The sequence below is a fragment of the Mus caroli genome, unplaced genomic scaffold, assembly GCF_978045245.1.
Source record: "Mus caroli unplaced genomic scaffold, Mus_caroli_1 scaffold_8, whole genome shotgun sequence".
In the NCBI taxonomy this organism is placed as follows: Eukaryota; Metazoa; Chordata; class Mammalia; order Rodentia; family Muridae; genus Mus; species Mus caroli.
In genome coordinates, this window is record NW_028227263.1 from 77,957,245 (window position 1) to 77,976,300 (window position 19,056).

The following is a 19,056-nucleotide window of genomic DNA, read 5'->3' on the forward strand; positions in this document are numbered from 1 at the left end:
TAAATTATTCATCCACAAACTGCATAAATATCTTAAGAATTGGAAATCAATGTACAAAAACATTCCTCCTTTAAAAATGGTTGTTATTTTATAAGGTGACCAACTACGTAAATATTATGAATATAGGCTAAAAGCCAAATCAAGTATGGATTCAATAACAAATTTGGTTTGGGATAAATAATTTTACTGTTCTAAATATTTAGAACAATATCAATTACTTGATGAGTTTAAAAAACAATAAAAGCCAAAATATATGCTAATCATATTGTGGGTATTATACTCAAGGGGTATACCATTCTTTTGTTGTGTTATAGAGCTTGAGATGGAACCCAGAGCCTTGTGTATTATAAGTGAACTCAGGAACCACTCCACCAATCCGACCCAGCCCAGCCCAAGAATTTCATTTTTAATGATTCAATCTCTTCTGTGCTGAAGAACCTTCCCCCAGAATTGAAGTTTAGTTTTAAAATATGTATAATGTGCTTAATACCCATAATTAAGAGATATTTTGGTACACTGTGCCTAATTGCTTGGACTTGAAGCATTTGCCCTAATCTTGACCCTACCAAATCTGTCTTATTTGCATATTTAGAGAGAGAACCAACTTAACTTGACCCAATGAGTCATCTGGAGCTATTTTTTAAATCCTTCTTTCCCCAAATTATACATGACGGTAGTGTAAGCGGAAAACTGATGTGGATGGGCACAAAGGACAGCTCTCTTCCCCTCTAACCCTATGATGTACTGCAAGACACATCTTAGACACACACTTGGGGGTAAAATCTAGCTTACAAGGTAACTATGACTAGTTGGTCACAGGACCCTGGGGACATTGGGTCACATTGCCTATATGACAGAAAGAGACACCAGCTACTTTGTTGTAAGATCAAATTATATAATGTCCTAGAGTTGCCACAGGGAGGTCCAGTTCAAAGCTAGTTCATCACACTGCCAATGGACCCAACAGTCACAAGCTGAGCTTTCCCTCCATGAAGTAGAGTTCAGATAGACCCAGAACTCAAGCCCAGAGTTATAGTCTGCTTTCAGCCCCCCCCCCCCGACCCCCACGCCTCAGTATCCCTGAAGTTCTTCCTGTCTGTCCACTCCTCTAAACCCACAAACATGAGTTTGGTATGTTTTCTTCATGTTGCAATGATTCCAGTCACTTCTAGAATAGAATTCCAGCTCTGTGTTTCTATTGCCCACAGAAGCTCTGATTTCCTTCAACCTCCTCTTAGAGTAAATAGTGGGATATTAGCACAGGGAACAATGTTATGCACAGTGAGTACCCTCAGAAGTAAGAACGTTTCCCTCCAGTGTTTAAATCCTATTCTTTCCCTTTGCTCTTGGTGTACTATAAGTAAAGAGATTACAGTGAGTAAGTGGCCTGCACCTTACAAAACCTTCTACTGCCAATATGTGGATGGTAGGTTTATACAACCATCAGAATTTCTCCATCGAGTTTAATCAACCCATCACAGAGATAGCCATGGGACTGAACAGAAAATCAATTGCTCTATTTAAAAACAAAATTTTCTCCTCATTTTTTTAGAGTGAGAGTCACCTATTTCCACACCACCAAAGCCTTGCACCTCTCTTTCCCAAAGCTTGTCACTTAGCCATAAAACTTAATATATACCATAGAGGAGCCCCTCATGTGGGAAGGAAATGGACATGGAATGGGCTTACTTTTGCAACTTCAGATATACCATCTTTACTTAAATCAACCCTACCAAGGAAGCAAAACTACCCTTGCTCAGAATATTCTCTTTCCCTCTTTCTCAATCACTATTCACAGAAAAATTTGCATTGAGCTATTTGTTTGGAGGTATTTATAAACATCAAAACAACTTCTAAATAGGAAGACAAACCAAAAATAATAGCATCAGACTTTCACACATGTGCTTTTTTTTCTTTCTTCCGTGAACATAAAATCTGCCACATGTAGCACCAAAAACTGATAATATATTTTGAGCATATGCTGCACATAAAAAAAACTATGTCCTAAATTTCTCATGTTTCCTTCTGGGCTTCTGGTGATGTTTCCAAGTGAAATATGCATATAGACTGAGGATGGGCAGTAATAGCATCATCCGGCTATGCTTTAATCCCTAATGAGTGTTCAAGGGGCCCTTTGCTCCAGACCTATACTAAGACCACCACCATCAGGAGAAAAGAATCCACCTCAGCATGCAACTACCAAGGTTTCTGAAAGCTTATTCTCGTTGGCCTGGACATGACAAGTGTATACCAAGGCTACTCACAACCCCCAAGATTCACGGTTTCTTATTGTCATCTCTATGGAAGAAACTTTTAGGGCAAAAACAGAGAAAAAGGGATCTCTGATTTAACAGATATATAAATAAATCAATGCCGTTTTAATTGGCATCATTTAGAGTCTTAGCTCAGAGAAAACATACGGCTTTCTGGGACACTGCTATAGTTAACTTTCCTATTGAATAGACTGACTCTTGAAAACTATAGAAAAAGCCAAGGTCCCCCTACATAAACAAAGTCACCCCTAATCCAGAGATCCTTGGGTAAAGGTATTAGCTGTCCACTCAGTACTAAGCCTTCAATATAAAATCATGTCATTTTGGATGTACTAGTTAAGAACTAAGGTAATTCAAAGCTAAACAAAGTATAACTCTACAGTATGAATCACAATTATATTGAAATGAAGTGCATCTCAGGGAGTCATGTGGAAGAGTGGGGGATACAAATGATGGAGCTGAAGGGGTCAAGGAAACTTACAGAGTCAACTAACCTGGGCCCATGGGAACTCACAGAGACTGAACCAGCAACCAAAGAGCATGCAAGGGCTGAACTTAGACCCCTACTTGTTTGTAGCAGATGTGCAGCTTGGTCTTTGTGTGTTTTCCCTAACAACTAGAGCAGGGGTTGTCTCTGACTCTGTTGCCTGCCACTGGAGTCCCTTCTTGTACTGGACAGTCTGGATGGGCTCAGTGGGAAAGGAAGGGCTTCATCCTACTGGGACTAGATGTCCCAGGGTGGGCCTGCACCCAAGGGGTCTTCCCCTTCTCTGAAGAGAAAAGGAAGGTGTAAGGTGGTAGGGATTCATAAGAGTGAAACCAGGAGGTGAGGAGGGAGGGGGGACTTCAATTGGGATGTAAAGTGAATAAAAAAATTAGATCATTTAAAGAATTTTCAAGATAAAATAAAATAGGCAAACGGATGTAATTTTTAAAAGTCCACCAAGGCAAATACTGGGTGCAAGTTTCTATTCCTATAAATTCCTAAGGAACATTGAGCACAGGTCATGCTATTCTGAAAGAAATAGCCCTACTCTATTCATTCCACTTTGAAACGTCTAGAAGAAGACAGGAGTGATGATTTGTTGTTGGTAAACCCAGGGATCTGCAGGAAATAAGTCCCTTTCAACTTAATCCTGGTATTACTTCTGTTCTTCTGTCTTAGTTTACACTGGTTTTTGTCCATTTAGGCCACTATAACAGGATACTCTAAGTTGAGTGGTATATAAAGAACCAAAATTTATACTCCTACTTCTGCAGACTTGAAAGGGAAAAGTGAAGTTACAAGCAGATTTGGAAATTGGCATCTGATATAAAGCCTTCTTGCATGGTCTCTTCTTTCTTCACATAGTTAACAGAGCCATGTAACTCCCTAGAATTTTACTCTATTTTATTATTTTTAATTTGCAGAATTTTAAATTAATTATTGTATTCCAGAAGTTGTCCCTCTCCCAGTCTCTCACCCTGAGAGTTTTCCACCTCATCATGCCTCCCCTGTGCCTCTGAGAGGGTGCTCCTCTCCACTTCCACCTTTTTCCCCTACACCAATCCCCAAATATCCCTCTTCCCTGGGGCATCAGGTCTCTACAGAATTAGGTGCATTCTCTCCCACTAAGGTCAGACAAGGAGTCCTCTGCTACATAGGCGCTGTGGTCCTTAGACCAGCCTGTGTATGCTCTTTGGTTGGTAGCTTAGTCTCTAGAGCTTCCAGGTGTCTGGATTATTTGACAATGCTGGTCTTCCTATGGGATTGCCATCCCCTTCAGCTCCATCAGTCCTTCTCCTAACTCTTCCAAAGAGGTCCCTGGCCTCAGTCTAATGGTTGGCTATAAGTATCTGCATATGACTCAGTCAACTGCTGGTAGAGCCTCTCTGAGGACATCCATGCTAGACTCCTGTCTGCAAGAATAACATAGTATCAGTAATAGTATCAGAGTTTTTTTTTTGCCTGCTCATGGGATTTTTTTTAGGAGACTTACCCATTCATGAGAGTCCAATTCCCCTGGCCTATCCATCTCTTAAAGGGGTCCTCTCATATAACACCAGTGATTAGACTTTTAGGGTACAGATTTTAAGGGAACACAAACTTTAGGACCATAGCAGTGAAAGTCTGAACACATAAGGTAACATCCGGTGAGATGCAAGAACAAGAAAGTCTTTATTCCTGCCAGAAGGCAAGCAGAAGAGGCTAGAAAATCAACCTCTCCATGTATCATAATCCTTACAAAAATGGACAGTGTGGTTTTATGGACCTGATTCTTGAGATTCTGTGCGTTGCTTTCATGACAAAAAAAAAAAAAAAAAAAAAAAAGGGAAAAGATAAGTAGTTAAAAGACAATATTTGGGAAAACATATAGTACAGATCATAAAGCCTGCCAAGTTAGGCAATGTTTTATAACAACCATTCATACTATGCTCTCCCCACTCATCATGGAGCTATAACATTTCTGCTTCAGAGAGATTAGACTTTCACTGAAAAGGGAGGAAGGATTCTCCAGTGCAAGTTCATGGGAGAAAAGTTAAAAGCCTGTGGCTTCTATTCAAGCCAAGAAGAACACACCCATTGGCCTTTTTCATTGCAATTTATTTTGCCCCAAATTGTGTGTGTGTATGCTTTCTGTTAGTATAACAAAAAAAATACTCAAAAAGAGCAAAACTCAGATATTTCCATTCATAGTCATGTGGCCTTGTTACTTTAGGACTGTGGCAGTACAAACATGATGGTGCGGGTGGGTGGCAAAGGGTCTCCTCAGTACATGGTAGCCAGGAAGGAGAGAGATCGGAAACAGCTGGGCTCCAATATCTGCTTCAAGTCCACACCAAGCTTTCTTACCATCAGAATGGTAGAAGCCATTCTTTATTATAGTTGGAAATCAGGTGGTTTTTGTTTCCCAGAAGACTGGTTAGTTATGGATGATAAAAGAGAAATCTGGGGCTTTATAATGAAGGGGACATTTTCTGCATTTTTTAAAGTATGTGAGACTGTAAGGAGACAAAGAGGAAAGCATATACTTTTGATTTCAGGTATTGCTACAATAGAGAATATTATTGGGATTTTTTTCAAAGTCCTGGAATTTGAGGACCTTTTATTATTTTCATTATGGAGATCATGTAAAATCTGTGATTGATTGAAGACAGGTAAAGTGAATGTTCTGTTTTGAAGAGAACATGGGGCAAAGTGCCATGTCCTTTTTAACCTGAGTGCAGCCAAGAGGAAGCAGGATCTTAGAACCTGGAGAGTGTCAAGGACAAGACAGGCAAGAATGATGCATTACTTACCTCTCTTACTATGTGTGCCAAAAACTTGTTTAAAAAAACCAGCTTGAAATTGGAAGAGTTTGTTCTGGCTCTTGGTATGAGAAGGCAGTCCGTTATGGAGGAAAGGCACAGCAGACATGTCACCATGAGGAAACAGAGACAAAAAAGTGCTCAGATCACTTTTTCTCTTTTTATTCAATCTGAAGCCCCAGCCCATGTGATGGTACCACTCACATTTAAGGTGAGTCTTTCTCCTTCATTTAAAATCTCTGAAAATACCAACATATATATATATATATATATATATATATATATATATATATATATGTTGGATATATATATATATATCCAAACGGGTATCTCCTCACCAAGCTGACAGTGAAGACCAGTCATCACACATGATTGTGGCTTTGATGCTGTCACCTAGGACTAAATGGATTTGTGAAAAGCAGGAAATTATTTTCATCCTTCTACCCTAAGAAAGCAATTAAGTCATCCTCAGGAATAGTCACATGGGGTATAAGTCAACACCAGCTTCATTATTAACAGATTTGTCTGAAATAAAAAATATCAAGGGTGATTTTGCAGTGTTCCCAGTGAGTATATCTGCCTACAATATGAGAAATGAAATTCTGGATAAGTTTCTCTACTCTTCACAAGCATCTTCACTGTAGTACACAGCCATCTCCAAGATCTAAGTCAAGGAGTTCTTCATCAAAACTTTGCTATTGTCAACACTCTTAAAACAAGACCTATTATTTGGGGAAAACAGATGCCCTTAATTGTCTTAGCAACTAGGTTAATACCATAAGCTTCCCTCTCTCCAGCCAATAGCAATCCATCATGGAGCTTTGGAGACCAGAAGGGAAACAAGCAGAAAAACAATTTGCTAGGATGATTTAAGACTTGGCATTTAGAAGCTCCTAACGCAATCGCTCTTTTGATGTGGCTCTTGGTCCTTCCTCTTCTTGAAGAGAGGTCTTATATATTCACTGCACAACTGCCTTTGTTGGTGGGGATGTGCAAAATCAAAGGAAAGGGCCATTCTGCTCAAGGTGGTAATTGCTTAAGTATGTCCGACCAGACGTACACCGTGGTCCTGGCAAAGATGACACTGAGTGGCCAAATTATGCTATCTCATCCATCTGAGCCTTTCTCCTGCCTTGATGATACTAAGTGTTTAAACAGGAAGAATAAATACTACACATCCAGACATCTAGACCACAGGCTGACTAAGCAGCTTGTAAAACCGATATTTTACTTCTTAGTTTAATCTCAAGTGCATATATAAAATCCAATCTTAAAATTGAGGCTGATGGGCAAAATGCTAATTTTACAGAAGACATATTAGGAGAGAAAAGTCAATGCACATGAGCAGACCTGGTGCCTTACCTAGGAGAATAACCACAGAGAAGAAACTGCTAGGGTTACACATCCCAGAAGGACAAAAGGAGAGAAATCTTTCACTCTGACAGAACCTAAGACATTGCTCATAGTTATCTAAACTGATCTATGCTTTTATTCTTTGACTTAATCCTTGAAGGATAAGCAATTAGTTAAGACTAGAATCCATGTGTGGATGTTATGGGGATTAAACTGCATAACCATTATGGATATCTTATTGCAAACCCTGGCATAAAACAGTGACTATTAATAGACAAGAATGTTGGAGACATTCATGAAAAGGAGCAGAAATATTGCTAGAACTTAAAATGATCACAGGTTCCTTCCCCTCCCTGACATCTAATTGTAAGTAAGGAGTGGCATCCTAGTGACTCTTAGTATCTGTGAAATATCCTTGCTCTCTACTTCTTGGGGCCCCTAGGATATTGTATTATTCAGGATTCTTCACATGGAGGTCCAGGGGAGAGAATTCTTATGTTACAGAGCAAGCATCTCAGTTTGGGTCTTACCATGAGTTGTAGGAAAGGCCCCAGCAACCATGGTGCCCCAGGTAGAGCTCTGAGATGAGGCTTGAGTGGGATAGAGGATGTGCAGGCTCTGGAGCTCAGAGTGCTTTAAACTCCCTGCAGTATCCCTGCTATGTAGGGGACGAAACACTAGGCTGGATTCTGAGGCCTCAGCCCTAGTGATGTACTTGTGATTGTCACAGTCTATCCTGGGTTGATGCACCTTCACAATTAAAGGAAAAACAGAGTAAAAATAAAGTTAAATTAAAAACCAAAACGAAAGAAGGACAAGGCGTCATTGCTTCCCATATTCCTAGGCTGTTAGTAGCTCCCACATTACCTGGACTCCGTGTTAGTAGAGTGGGAAGCGGCAGTAATTCTATTCCTTATACTTGGCCAGTGTGATTTGTATTCCACAGTGTAAGCCCTTCACGAAAAGGGCTGATGTCTGTTTGGACTGCAATAACCAGGTGATTTTATATTTTGTAAAGAGCAAATTAATGATGAAGGCTCACTAGTGGTATTTTCTTTCTCTTCATTTCAAAGAAAATTGGATTCTTCATGTGTGTCAGAGTTGGTAGCTGCTCCCTGCCATTAAAACGAAAGAAGTTATGTGGAAGTCTAGAGAAGGAGATGTGTGATGTGCTGGGAAATTTTTAGTAAAAATGAGAAGAGCAGTGACAAAGCTTACTGAATCCACCAACTTGGTACCTGTGGCGTTCTCCAAAGGGGGCCTCCCAATGTGAAAAGTGGATGTTCAAGGTCACATAATAAGAAGTAGTCCTTCCCCTTTTAAAAGCACTCAGTGAGCTTTTTGCTAGTGACCCACTGAGCCGTCAAGAAGAGGCAGAGTCAAAAACACCACTTTTGGGTGAAGTGACAACGTGTTGTATTGTTTAACTTCAATCTGTGTTGTAACAAGATAGGAGAAGAAGAAGAAGAAGAAGAAGAAGAAGAAGAAGAAGAAGAAGAAGAAGAAGAAGAAGAAGAAGAAGAAGAAGAAGAAGAAGAAGAAGAAGAAGAAGAAGAAAAAGAAGAAGAAGAAGAAGACCACCACAGGAGGCCCTGTGTTTGAGAGATCTCAGGGGTCCAGATTAATTGAGACTGCTGGTCCTCCTACAGGGTTGCCCTGCTCCTCAGCTTCTTTCAGCCTTCCCTGATTCAACAAGAGAGATCAGCAGCTTCCATCCATTGGCTGGATGCAAATATCTGCATCTGACTCTTTCAGCTGCTTGTTGGGTCTTTCAGAGGGCAGTCATGATAGATCCCTTTTTGTGAGCTCTCCATAGCCTCAGTAATAGTGTCAGGCCTTGGGACCTCCCCTTGAACTGGACCCCACTTTGGGCCTATTGCTAGACCTTTTCCACAGGCTCCTCTCCTTTTCCATCCCTGTAATTCTTTCAGACAGGAACAATTATGGGTCAGAGTTATGGCTGTGGGATGGTCCCCCTCTTCCTCATTTGATGCACTGTCTTCCTGCTGGAGGTGGGCTCTATAAGTTCCCTCTCCTTACTGTTGGGCATTTCATCTAAGGTACTTCCCTTTGAGTCCTGAGAGTCTCTCACCTCCAAGGTCTCTGGTGCATTCTAGAGGGTACCCCCAACCTCCTATCTCCTGAGGGTTCCTGTTTCCATTCTTTCTGCTTGCTCTCAGGGCTTCAGTCCTTTTCTCTCACCCAATACTAGATCAGGTTCCCCTCTGCCCCTCTCTCTTTTGCAGACCCCTCTCTCCCTCCCCACTTGTGATTGCTTTCTTCTCCCTCCCAAGTGGAGCCACCAAACAAGCAGCATATACCAGCTGACATGAGGTCCCCAACACACATACAGTAGAAGACATCCAGGTCTGTGTTCATTCAGAGATGATGCACCTAACCCTCAAGAGACTGAGGCCCCAAGAAGTTTAGAAGTCAGGTGGGGTGGGGGTGGGGACATCCACTTGGAGACAGGGGTGGGGGTAGTGAGGAGGTATGGGATGTGGAACAGTTGGAGGGTGGACTGGATCGGGGATAAATACAGAATCTAAAATGATTAATTATTTAATTAATTATTGTTAATTAAAAAGAAGTAGACCACAAGAGACAACAAGCTCACTAGGAAACACTGTGTTCTCAACACAGAGTCCACACTATAATACCACAACAATGGGATAAACTATAACATAATACATTGCTTCTATTAGGGAAAAGTGGCTCTCCTTAGCCAAGTGAATGCAACTCCCACTCATGCTGGGAATACACTCATGGAATGGACTGAGACACACTGAGTTAGTGACATAGTCACACTGCATGGACCGATGCTTACCAAGCTGGGAAGGTGGGAGAGGGGGCTGCTGGTGCTGGTGCTGCTAGGGATGCTGCTGCTTGCTGGTGCTGCTGCTGCTGCTGCTGCTGGTGCTGCTGCTGCTGGTGGTGGTGGTGGTAGTGGTGCTGCTGCTGCTGGCACTGCGGCTGCTGGTGCTGGTGCTGGTGCTGCTGCTGCTGCTGGTACTCGTGGTGGTGGTGGTGCTGGTACTGGTGGTGGTGGTGGTGCTGGTACTGGTGGTGGTGGTGGTGGTGGTGGTGGTGGTGGTGGTGGTGGTAAGGAGTTAAGTATCCAAAACCCACAACTAAGACCACAGGAAACTAACCATTCCCTGAAGGAACAATCCATCACACAACTCCCCAGGAAACATTTCCTGGGAAGGAAAAGAGGACTCTACACAACCTCAGTCATTTGATCCTATATTCATTGCTTTTATCTGCCGGTCTCACTGCATACTGAGACACACGGCCACATAAATGTCTGAATTAGTCTGTCTGTCTGTCTATTTGTCAATTCTTGATGCATAAGCACCAACATGTAATCATGCCTGTCTTGAATAGTGAACTCGTGCATCCCTTTCTCCTTTAGTGAGCTAATGGCTCTGTCCTCTCAGTTTTAGAGAAACAGAAATAAGCCAAAGGAACAACTTTCTGGTCTCTAGGCAGCTTTCATACAAGCAAATTTTAAAATGAGTTTATTTCTCGTCCAAGCTTCTAAATTTTGTATAATGAAATGCACTGTCTTATGATCAATCAAATATTTTTCTCAAGAGTTAAATCAAGAAGACTAACTGCAAGATATCTCTACTTGTAATTATTATGTTTTTCTTGTCTTTGTGACCCAAAATTTATTTATTTTTCTATCTTTCATTCCCCAAAATAGTAGCAAAATTTAAGTTAAACTTATCTAAAGTCCACTTCCTACCTTGCCTCTGTGCAGGCTACTTCATCCTTAAACCTAGGTGAGAAATTAGATTCCTCAGAAGACTAGGATGTAGTGTGATCACTCCTTAGGGGACATGAAGGGACAGGAACATATAAACAATGCTCATGATTACTGTGCCTGTGCCTCTAAAGCACCATGGTTTTCTGGAGAACAGATCTATCTTTTCAAGAGAGCAGGGCCACATGTGGAAATCATGAGCCTTTGAAATTAAGGTCTTGATTTCTATCCTAACTCTTTCATCTTGGAGTCCAAGAGTCTTCAACAAGTCCCTGGCTCCCCTGAGTCATTTATAAAGAGGTGGGAGAATGGCTTCCAGGGAAATGGTAAAGAAGATCACATAACACGACAAAAGGGTGTCAAGCACATAGCCAATCAAGCCTGTCCCACACCACAGAAGAGTTCCAACCACAGTATCCCAAAAGGAAAAGACAAGAGGGGCTTGTGTTAGCAGAATCCTCTTGCCTTGCCCATACCCTGAGAAAAATTGATTTTTTTTCCTTGATGTTTGAGCCTTCAGACACTGGTTCTCCTACTGATGTGGGCTAGATAAGGATAAAATATGTTCATTGCAAAATATGAAGCTAGGACTAACATGCCCATGTGTCTATCTCTTTAGTAGAAAAGTCACTATCCATGTGATGATTTTTTTTTTCCATCACACCAATGCTTACATGTTCTGTCTCACCAATTGGCTACATTCATGATTTAAAATTGCCTCAGTCATAGTCTTTGAGTACCCAAGGAGCTGAAGGGGTCTGAGGCCCCATAGGAAGAACATGAATATGAACTAACCAGTTCCCCCAGAGTTCCTTGGAACTAAACCACCAATCAAAGAAAACACATGGTGGGACATATGGCTCTTGATGTATATGTAGCTGAGGATGGCCTAGTAAGTCATCAATGGAAGGAGAAGCCCAAGGTCTTGTGAAGGTTCTATGCCCCAGTATAGGGGAATGACAGGATTGGGAATAGGAGTGGGTGGGTTGGGGAGCAGGGGAAGGGGAGAGGGGATAGGGGTTTTTTGGAGGGGAAACTAGGAAAGGGGATAACATTTGAAATGTAAATAAAGAAACTATCTAATAATAATAAAAAAAGAATCTCTACTCAAGTCACCCATCAGGTCCACACCTCCTAGCTTCAAGATCTGAAAGCATCTTTTCCCAGCCCCCTGCCACAGCAGCAGGACAGAATATCTTCTATCTTTCCTGGATGAGCACAGCACCCTAACTATCCCACCAGTTCCAACAGAAATCTATCCAATGCATTTAGAACAGCAGTTCTCAATCTATAGAGCATGACCCATCCGAGGTCAAATGTCACTCTCACAAGAGTTGTATATTCTGCATATCAAATATTTACTTTATGGTACATAACAGTAGCAAAATTAAAGTTATGAAGTGGCAATGTAAATAGTTTTCTGGTTGAGGGTCACCACAACCCGAGGAACTCTATGAAAGGGTCACAATATTAGGAAGGTTGAGAACCACTGCTTTAGAAAGCCATCTCTTATCATTGTTTATCAATTCCCAAATGCGTTTTCTCCCCATCCCACTTGTGCATGTGTTGGAGTGTGGGTGAGGAGAGAGAGTCTCCCTTGGCATTTCATGGCTGCTGTTACTACTTTCCGAAGATCTATTTGCTGAGTACTGACTTTCCCAAAATTGTTTAATGGTCTCTGCCTCTAGCTAGCCCTTGAATGTGCTTGCCACCTAATCCTAATTTTTACTCTTGTTGAAATCATTATTGTCACATTGTGACATTCTTTCCTCTGCCTTCTGGCACATCACAGTCCTGAAAGCCACCACCATGCTTGCCCCATTAAGAAGCTGACATTTTCTAAGTGTCTGTTGAATAAAGGACTGCCTGTAGTCAAGAATCTGTGCCATGAACGATTGGCACCTCTTTGTTTCTCTTCCAATTTTATGGCTCAGGAAGCTTGTTTTCAGAATGGAGTCTCCTGTCTATGGCCAGTAAGCTGCCAGGCCTTTCAGGGCTGTTTCAGGGATGACATTTAGCCTCCGATGGGAAAAAGGTGAAGAAATAACAGCAGTTTCAATCCTGGAAAGCATCAGTGACAACTCGTGTTCAAAGTTTATAACTGTGCTGAGGTGCTGTTCGGTTGCCAAGACTTGGAAAAGAAATGAGAAAACAAAGGCACCAAATGAGGTGTGGTGTGAAGAGACACATGTCATTCCCCAGAAGCAACCCCAGAGACTGCCAAGAAGGAGAATGAGAAACTCAGCTCCTCCCAGAGGGAGGCCCTTCTGACCTGGGAGCAACAGCTTGGCCCTAAATCAAAAAAGACATCCACAGGAGGTGGGGTGAGGTCAGCAGATGGGGCACGGCTATTAGGGGGTAAAAAAAAGAAGCATCTAGACCAAGGGAGATGGAGAGTGTCTGAAAGATAGAACACAGCAGCATAGAGGTCTGGGAAAAGGGACTTGTGAGCACTTGGAAAGGCAGACAGGACAGAACAGTGACTCCAGGGAAGCCCTGTAGAACACACATGTCATAAGCATGTAAGTCTCATATGTAAGTAAAGCTTAACCTACCGTAAGAAGCTCAGTACAGAGATCTGAAGCACTTATTTCTCCCTCGACATACTGTGGGGGAAATAGTAACTAAGGTCACGTGACATTTGCCTTTCTGATATCACTTGACAGTCATGGCTGGCTGTTGCACCAGGCCCACCACGTACTAGCTATGAATCCTGGGTAAATTGTTCAATAATGCTGGTCTCAATTTTCTCATCTATAAAATGATACATCCTGTCCACTTCTCAGGATCCCAGAAACATGTAAATACTCTTTCTAGACTGGACCTAATGTGTATGGATGTTGTTGTTAAAGTTGTGCTGAAAAGACAAATGTATGCTTATAATTTGGGTAAAAAAATCTCCAAGTAATCTGAAAGTAACACTTATTTAAATGCATAAGAGAGAAAGAATGAGAGAAATATTACAGTAGAGCACAGCTGAATGATGGGACAGGGAACTCTGGGACCTAGGAAGGGGAAATAAAGAGTAAGTCTAAATGTTTTTGATGCAGGCTCACTACAGCCACCAGGTCCTGAGGCCATGACTGTTGGAAATCATGGCAGACCCCAGGTTCATGCCAACCCAACATGGTAGTATTATCTGCCAGTACTATTAAACAGAGATCTCCTATCTCAACAGCAACACTGAAGACCAGCTTCAGAATGGTTGCTATTTGGAGTAAATCAAAAAGGCCTTCCAGGGCCCTGAGTGCTGGTGCATATCCTTCTAAGCAAATGTCAAGGTAATGCCTGATGGAAAGTTGGAAATCCTAAGCCTGCTCTCAGTCTCTTCTCCCTTGTGAAGCTAGGTTCTAACCCAGAGGGTCATTAACAGCCAGCCCCTTGGCAAGTCTTATAAGAGTAAAGACATTAACCCAAGCTCTTGGCTTTGCTTCAGCTCAGATAATTGTACTCTGCTTCCCAAAGTTGGTAGGAAGAGGTAATCATTACAACTCGGATACTTCCTCCCACCAATTCCTTTCTCCTGATAGGGTGAAAAAAAAAAACCCATTCCCTCTAGGATCTTAGCTAGATGGAAGTTGTGGTCAATCTGATTCTACCTGTCAAGACAAAATCTTTTCCATAAACTTGGGCAGGAATGCCACTTCATGTTGACCGTGTCAATGGTCCAAATCTCATTGCACTGGTGTTTTTAGCAAGACCTCTGTTAACATTCAGGGTGTGAGTGATGACTGGGAAGCTCCATTCTGTTTCTTTGCTACAACTGACCCACTCGGCATGGCTATGGGTAAAGTTCACTCTTATTTCCTGTTAGAACATGAGCTTTGCACTTCCCATTCTAATATGAGCTTTGTGTCCAAAGCCAAACTGACCCTAGGTATCCTGTAAGGTACCACATATTACTCCTGAGATGCCGTGGAATCACTCTCTCGGCTGCCAGGAAAGAATAGACCTCCATTTCCTATTCAGAGTTATGATTTATGAAACAGTATAAATTATTGCTGATTCAACCAAGTACAGTTGTGTGACAAGTGCCTTAAATTCAGGTGCTCAATATAGAAAATATGAAAAACATATGATCAACCTTTTTTTTTTTTTTGATGTGTTAGGCCAATGCTTCTAAGCCATTGTCACACGTAGGCAGTTGTGTGCCTGCTCAGAGAACCAAGAATGTCTAAGCCACAGGGAAAAAATAAAACATGTGCCAGCAGCTGCTCAAATCAAAGTACTAGACCTCAGGATGGGTTCCCCATGTCGATCTCTAAAGCTAGCCATGATGACCCAGGAGATATGTGAGTAAACAATGCAGGGACACTCGTCCACTAAAAAGCCCAACCTAAAGTGACTCTCCAAACATACAGGGTCACATCCTATGCCCAGTGTACTGCATAATTTATTTCTGCTAAAATACATATGTTAATGACTACACACCAGTGGACAGGTTTTATTTTCTTATTTACACTACTTAGACTTGTCCACATCCTCTATAATGAATCCATATATTACCATGGATAATTGGGAAAACTTGATACAATTTTTAGTTCTCCCCTTTTCATGTCTTCTTAGACATTTTGGAAAAAATTGAAAAACTAAGAGAACTCTCATTATCAAGAAGCCCTTTAGATAATGTTTCTTTAGAAGTTTCCAGGTCCAGAGAAAATTGTTAGAGTAAGGCAGTCTGGCAAGCTTCCCCATAAAGATGCTCTGTCTTTCAGTTTTATTTAAGCACCATGTCTCCTTTCCCTGCCCCAGATAATAAAAGTCTTTGCACTGAGAAAGGAACAAGAAATTAAGGGGTGAAAATCAGATTTAAATACCAAATCCTGCCATGCTCCACAAGGATGAACTTGGCCTCTGGAACAGTGGATGTAAGGGCTTCGGTAACTTAGTGGCATTTTAATGGCGTGAGATAATTTCCGATCTAAACAGTAAGAAATATGGACTTGAGATCAATACAGACTGAATTAATAGTCTACAGCAATCAAGTCTGACAGAGAAAATATGATTCATTTCTTAGAAGGGTTAAGATATCAAGCCATTTACTGAGGTACTTTTGAGGGTAGGGAACCCTAGCAAGAGGAATGCTTAATTTAATCCACAAGTGGATTGGTGGCAGAAGCACAGACCCTCCAACACTACTGAGACATTTTGTTTCCTCTTTGCCAGTGGCTGCAATCATCTTAGGGCTAAGGATCTTCCTACAGCTGCTTCCAAGGCCCCAAGATCAGCCCCTAGCAAGCAGAGGAACTGACCTCACCCCTAAGTGTGCAAAAATAAAGTTTTCAGCTCAGCTTACCAGACAGTAATTAATCTAATTAACAATTACTGAGTGGAGAAGAAGTTAAGAATGTCACATCTCATGGTGTTCTTTTAATTTCAGAGGAGCTTTTGAATGTGTAATTTTCTGACATTTCACTGGCTTGCCAAATGTCTCTCCTCTTACAGGAAAATAGAACTTACTAATCAAGGATGCAGCTTCATTTTCACTGGTTGCAGTGGATATGCACAGATATGGATTGCCTTAATATAAGAAATGCTGGCCCTTGACACCAGCCTGAGTATGATTATCCAAAGAAATGGAGAGGTTGCCTTCCTTAGTGTAATTTATTGTTAAGTCTAAAAGGCCTGAGAATTAAAGCCTCAATGATGCTACACAGCGTTTACAAAAAGAAGTACTCCCTTTAAAATAGTTGAAACTATCTTTCGCAAAGAAATCTCCCACTTAATTTGCATTCCTGTGTACACACAGAAGTCACATTTCAAATCAGAATTGCGAAATCTCAATTTTCGATTTGTCGCCATTTTGGCAATGACAAATGGGTGATGTCACTGCGAGAGGCTTCCATGGAGGCTTTTACAAAGTCCATAAAGGAACAAGATAACCTATGTGACACTCTGACCCTAGTGGAATATTTAATCTAGTGTCTTTTACATCAGTGCCTGGTAGGGATGACTAAGTCTAAGACTGAATATCAGCTCCTTTACACACAGCATCTTCTGGTCTCCACCAAACCATATGCTTCTTGGAGATAGTGTGTTGCCTTCGAAAGGAAGAAACAGGTCTTGGAGTCTGGGTAAAGAATTCTGAGCTCACTTGGGGAACACAAGGAGAAGAATAACTGATCCCATATTAGTTAGAGAAGAGCTTCTAAAATCTCTGCTACATAATCCAGAGAGGCTCCAACCTGTCATTTTAAGAGAGCCCATCTTTTTATCCAGTCCAAACCTTAGTTCTTTCTGAGTCTACAAAAAGACTATGTAGTCACAGGTAATTCCTGTGTTAGCATTTGACTCTGTATGAAAGTATCAGAAAGCCAGGAGATTCATCCATTCTCCACAATTCCCTTGAACTAACAATGTTCTTTGTATACACATGCAGACTGTGTCGTGCACAAAGCTTGGGGCATGTACACATGCTAATTGTATGAAAGAATCATTTCCCTCTTGTAGCAATAGCCACTTAGTATTAACATGTTTCATGGCACAATTGAAAGCAAAGAAAGAATTGGCATTCAGCAGAGCCTGACAGACACATAGGCTCTTTCTACTTGACCAAGATGTGTGTAGTCAGCACAATCTGCCATCAGCAATACCCTGGACGTTCTTGGTTTGAGATGTTACTCAGTTATCCAAAATACATAGGAAATTAAGAATTCCAGTAAGTTGAAATTCTGCCTTAGCTAATGGAGTCTAATGGAAAAACTAGGTTTCCTACATTGATTCAGTCTGCAGCAAGAGAAGGCTTGACTCTTGCTAGGAAGCATATCCCTCCCAGATTAAAACATCCCGTCCTACAGGGAAGCTCCTGAAACCAGAAAGTCAACAACTCAAAACAGAAGGAAGTTGCTGAAACTAACCAGACTCATCAGGACCTTCCCTCTGTAAGAGTGGACAGTAAAGAGGGCTCAGAGTCACTCTCAGACAAGCCCAGCTATCTGAAGGAAGCAGAGAGGAACCAAGCAGCAAAGAAGACGTTTATATAAACCCTGCCTCCTAAGCAGACCACTCAAGTAGCCTGGAGGGAGCAAAAATCAGCCCAGCTTCTTGGAAAAGGTTCAAACTAACTGAGTCAGCTAGAAAAGACACTTGCTACCTGTTGAGCTGCCTGAATGTTGTGCAGTTTGCTCCATGGTCCCATCTTTTGTGAGCTGTCAATCATGCTAGGGTGATGCAACTGTCTTTGAGTCATCTCTGTTCCTATAAGTAACTCCTTCACACATATCCCTGTAAGAAACCCTAATCAAACTCACTGTTCACAAAGCTGGATTTTGATAGTGTCTTTCCTTTGGCCTGTCATTGGTTCCATATCTGGGGTAAGTAGATGTGGCTTCTAATCTCCCCAGGAAAAAAAATGTTGCACAACGACTCTTGTACCATTGTTTGACTTAGGTCCAACATGTATCCCTGTTGACCAGAGAAAGTCAACACAGTTTACTGTTACTATTGACATGTCTTTCCTCACTTCTATAAGTGGAGTCAGATGACAGGCTATTTCTTGTTACATGCAATCCCCAATGCATGGCCTAAATAAAGTAAGTCTATGTCTATGTTAGCATACAGTCACATTCATAATATATATGAATCATATGTAACATAGTATGATTAGAAAATTAGATGGTCACTATATTGTACAGAGTTCTTCCTTGAGTTACAATGGTACTTGTCACAAGAAATCCAACATAAGTTGGATAATAATCTAAAAGGTATTTAACACATCTAGCCTACCAAACATCTTAACTTATCCTACTCTCTTTTAAACATGATCAAAGTACATTTACACTAACAAAAAAAATTGGGCAAAAGCATCTAATACTAATCTTGTTTTGTAATAAAATTGTTGAATAGCTCATGTAATTTAATGACTACCCAATCATAAAGGCCTTGGCAACACTCTCTACTGCAGGGTGTCAGCTGTTTCACTTTGGAATAGCTTGGCTGAGTGAGTGGTGATAAATGCTGCTGTGCAGCATCCCAAGAGAGGATCAAACCAAATTCTGCTACCCCAGGCAAAGGTTAAATCCCCAAATCCTAAGTACAGTTTCTGCTTTTGTACTATCATAAGGTTGAAAATCATATATTGAACTATCATCTGTTAGGACTTGTCTATAATATGTATTCTATATTGTATACAATATAATTCAAAATGGCTAATAAAAACTTTTAGTTGGTCATCCAATTTACTAGATTACATGTTTTATACTCTAGAGATATAACACACACACAGCATGACAGGATGGATGAATGATAGCACAGTCTGAGGTGGAAGTAATAAGGTGCATGACTGTAAATGAGCACAGATGTGGGCATATTTGCAAACATACCTGGCATGTAGAGTTTGACTTTATCAACAACCAACTACATACTTGTAAGCAT

General features: G+C 41.2%; 1 non-coding gene and 1 pseudogene across 1 annotated transcript; one reads left to right on the forward strand and one right to left on the reverse strand.

The window, feature by feature from the left end:
- Nucleotides 1-19,056, reverse strand: part of LOC110297960 (small ribosomal subunit protein RACK1 pseudogene) — a 103,332-nt pseudogene that overhangs the window by 11,589 nt on the left and 72,687 nt on the right.
- LOC115031623 (small nucleolar RNA SNORA21) lies at nucleotides 8,228-8,364 on the forward strand. Its single transcript, XR_003837296.1, has one exon. It is a non-coding gene; the product is annotated as a small nucleolar RNA SNORA21 (small nucleolar RNA).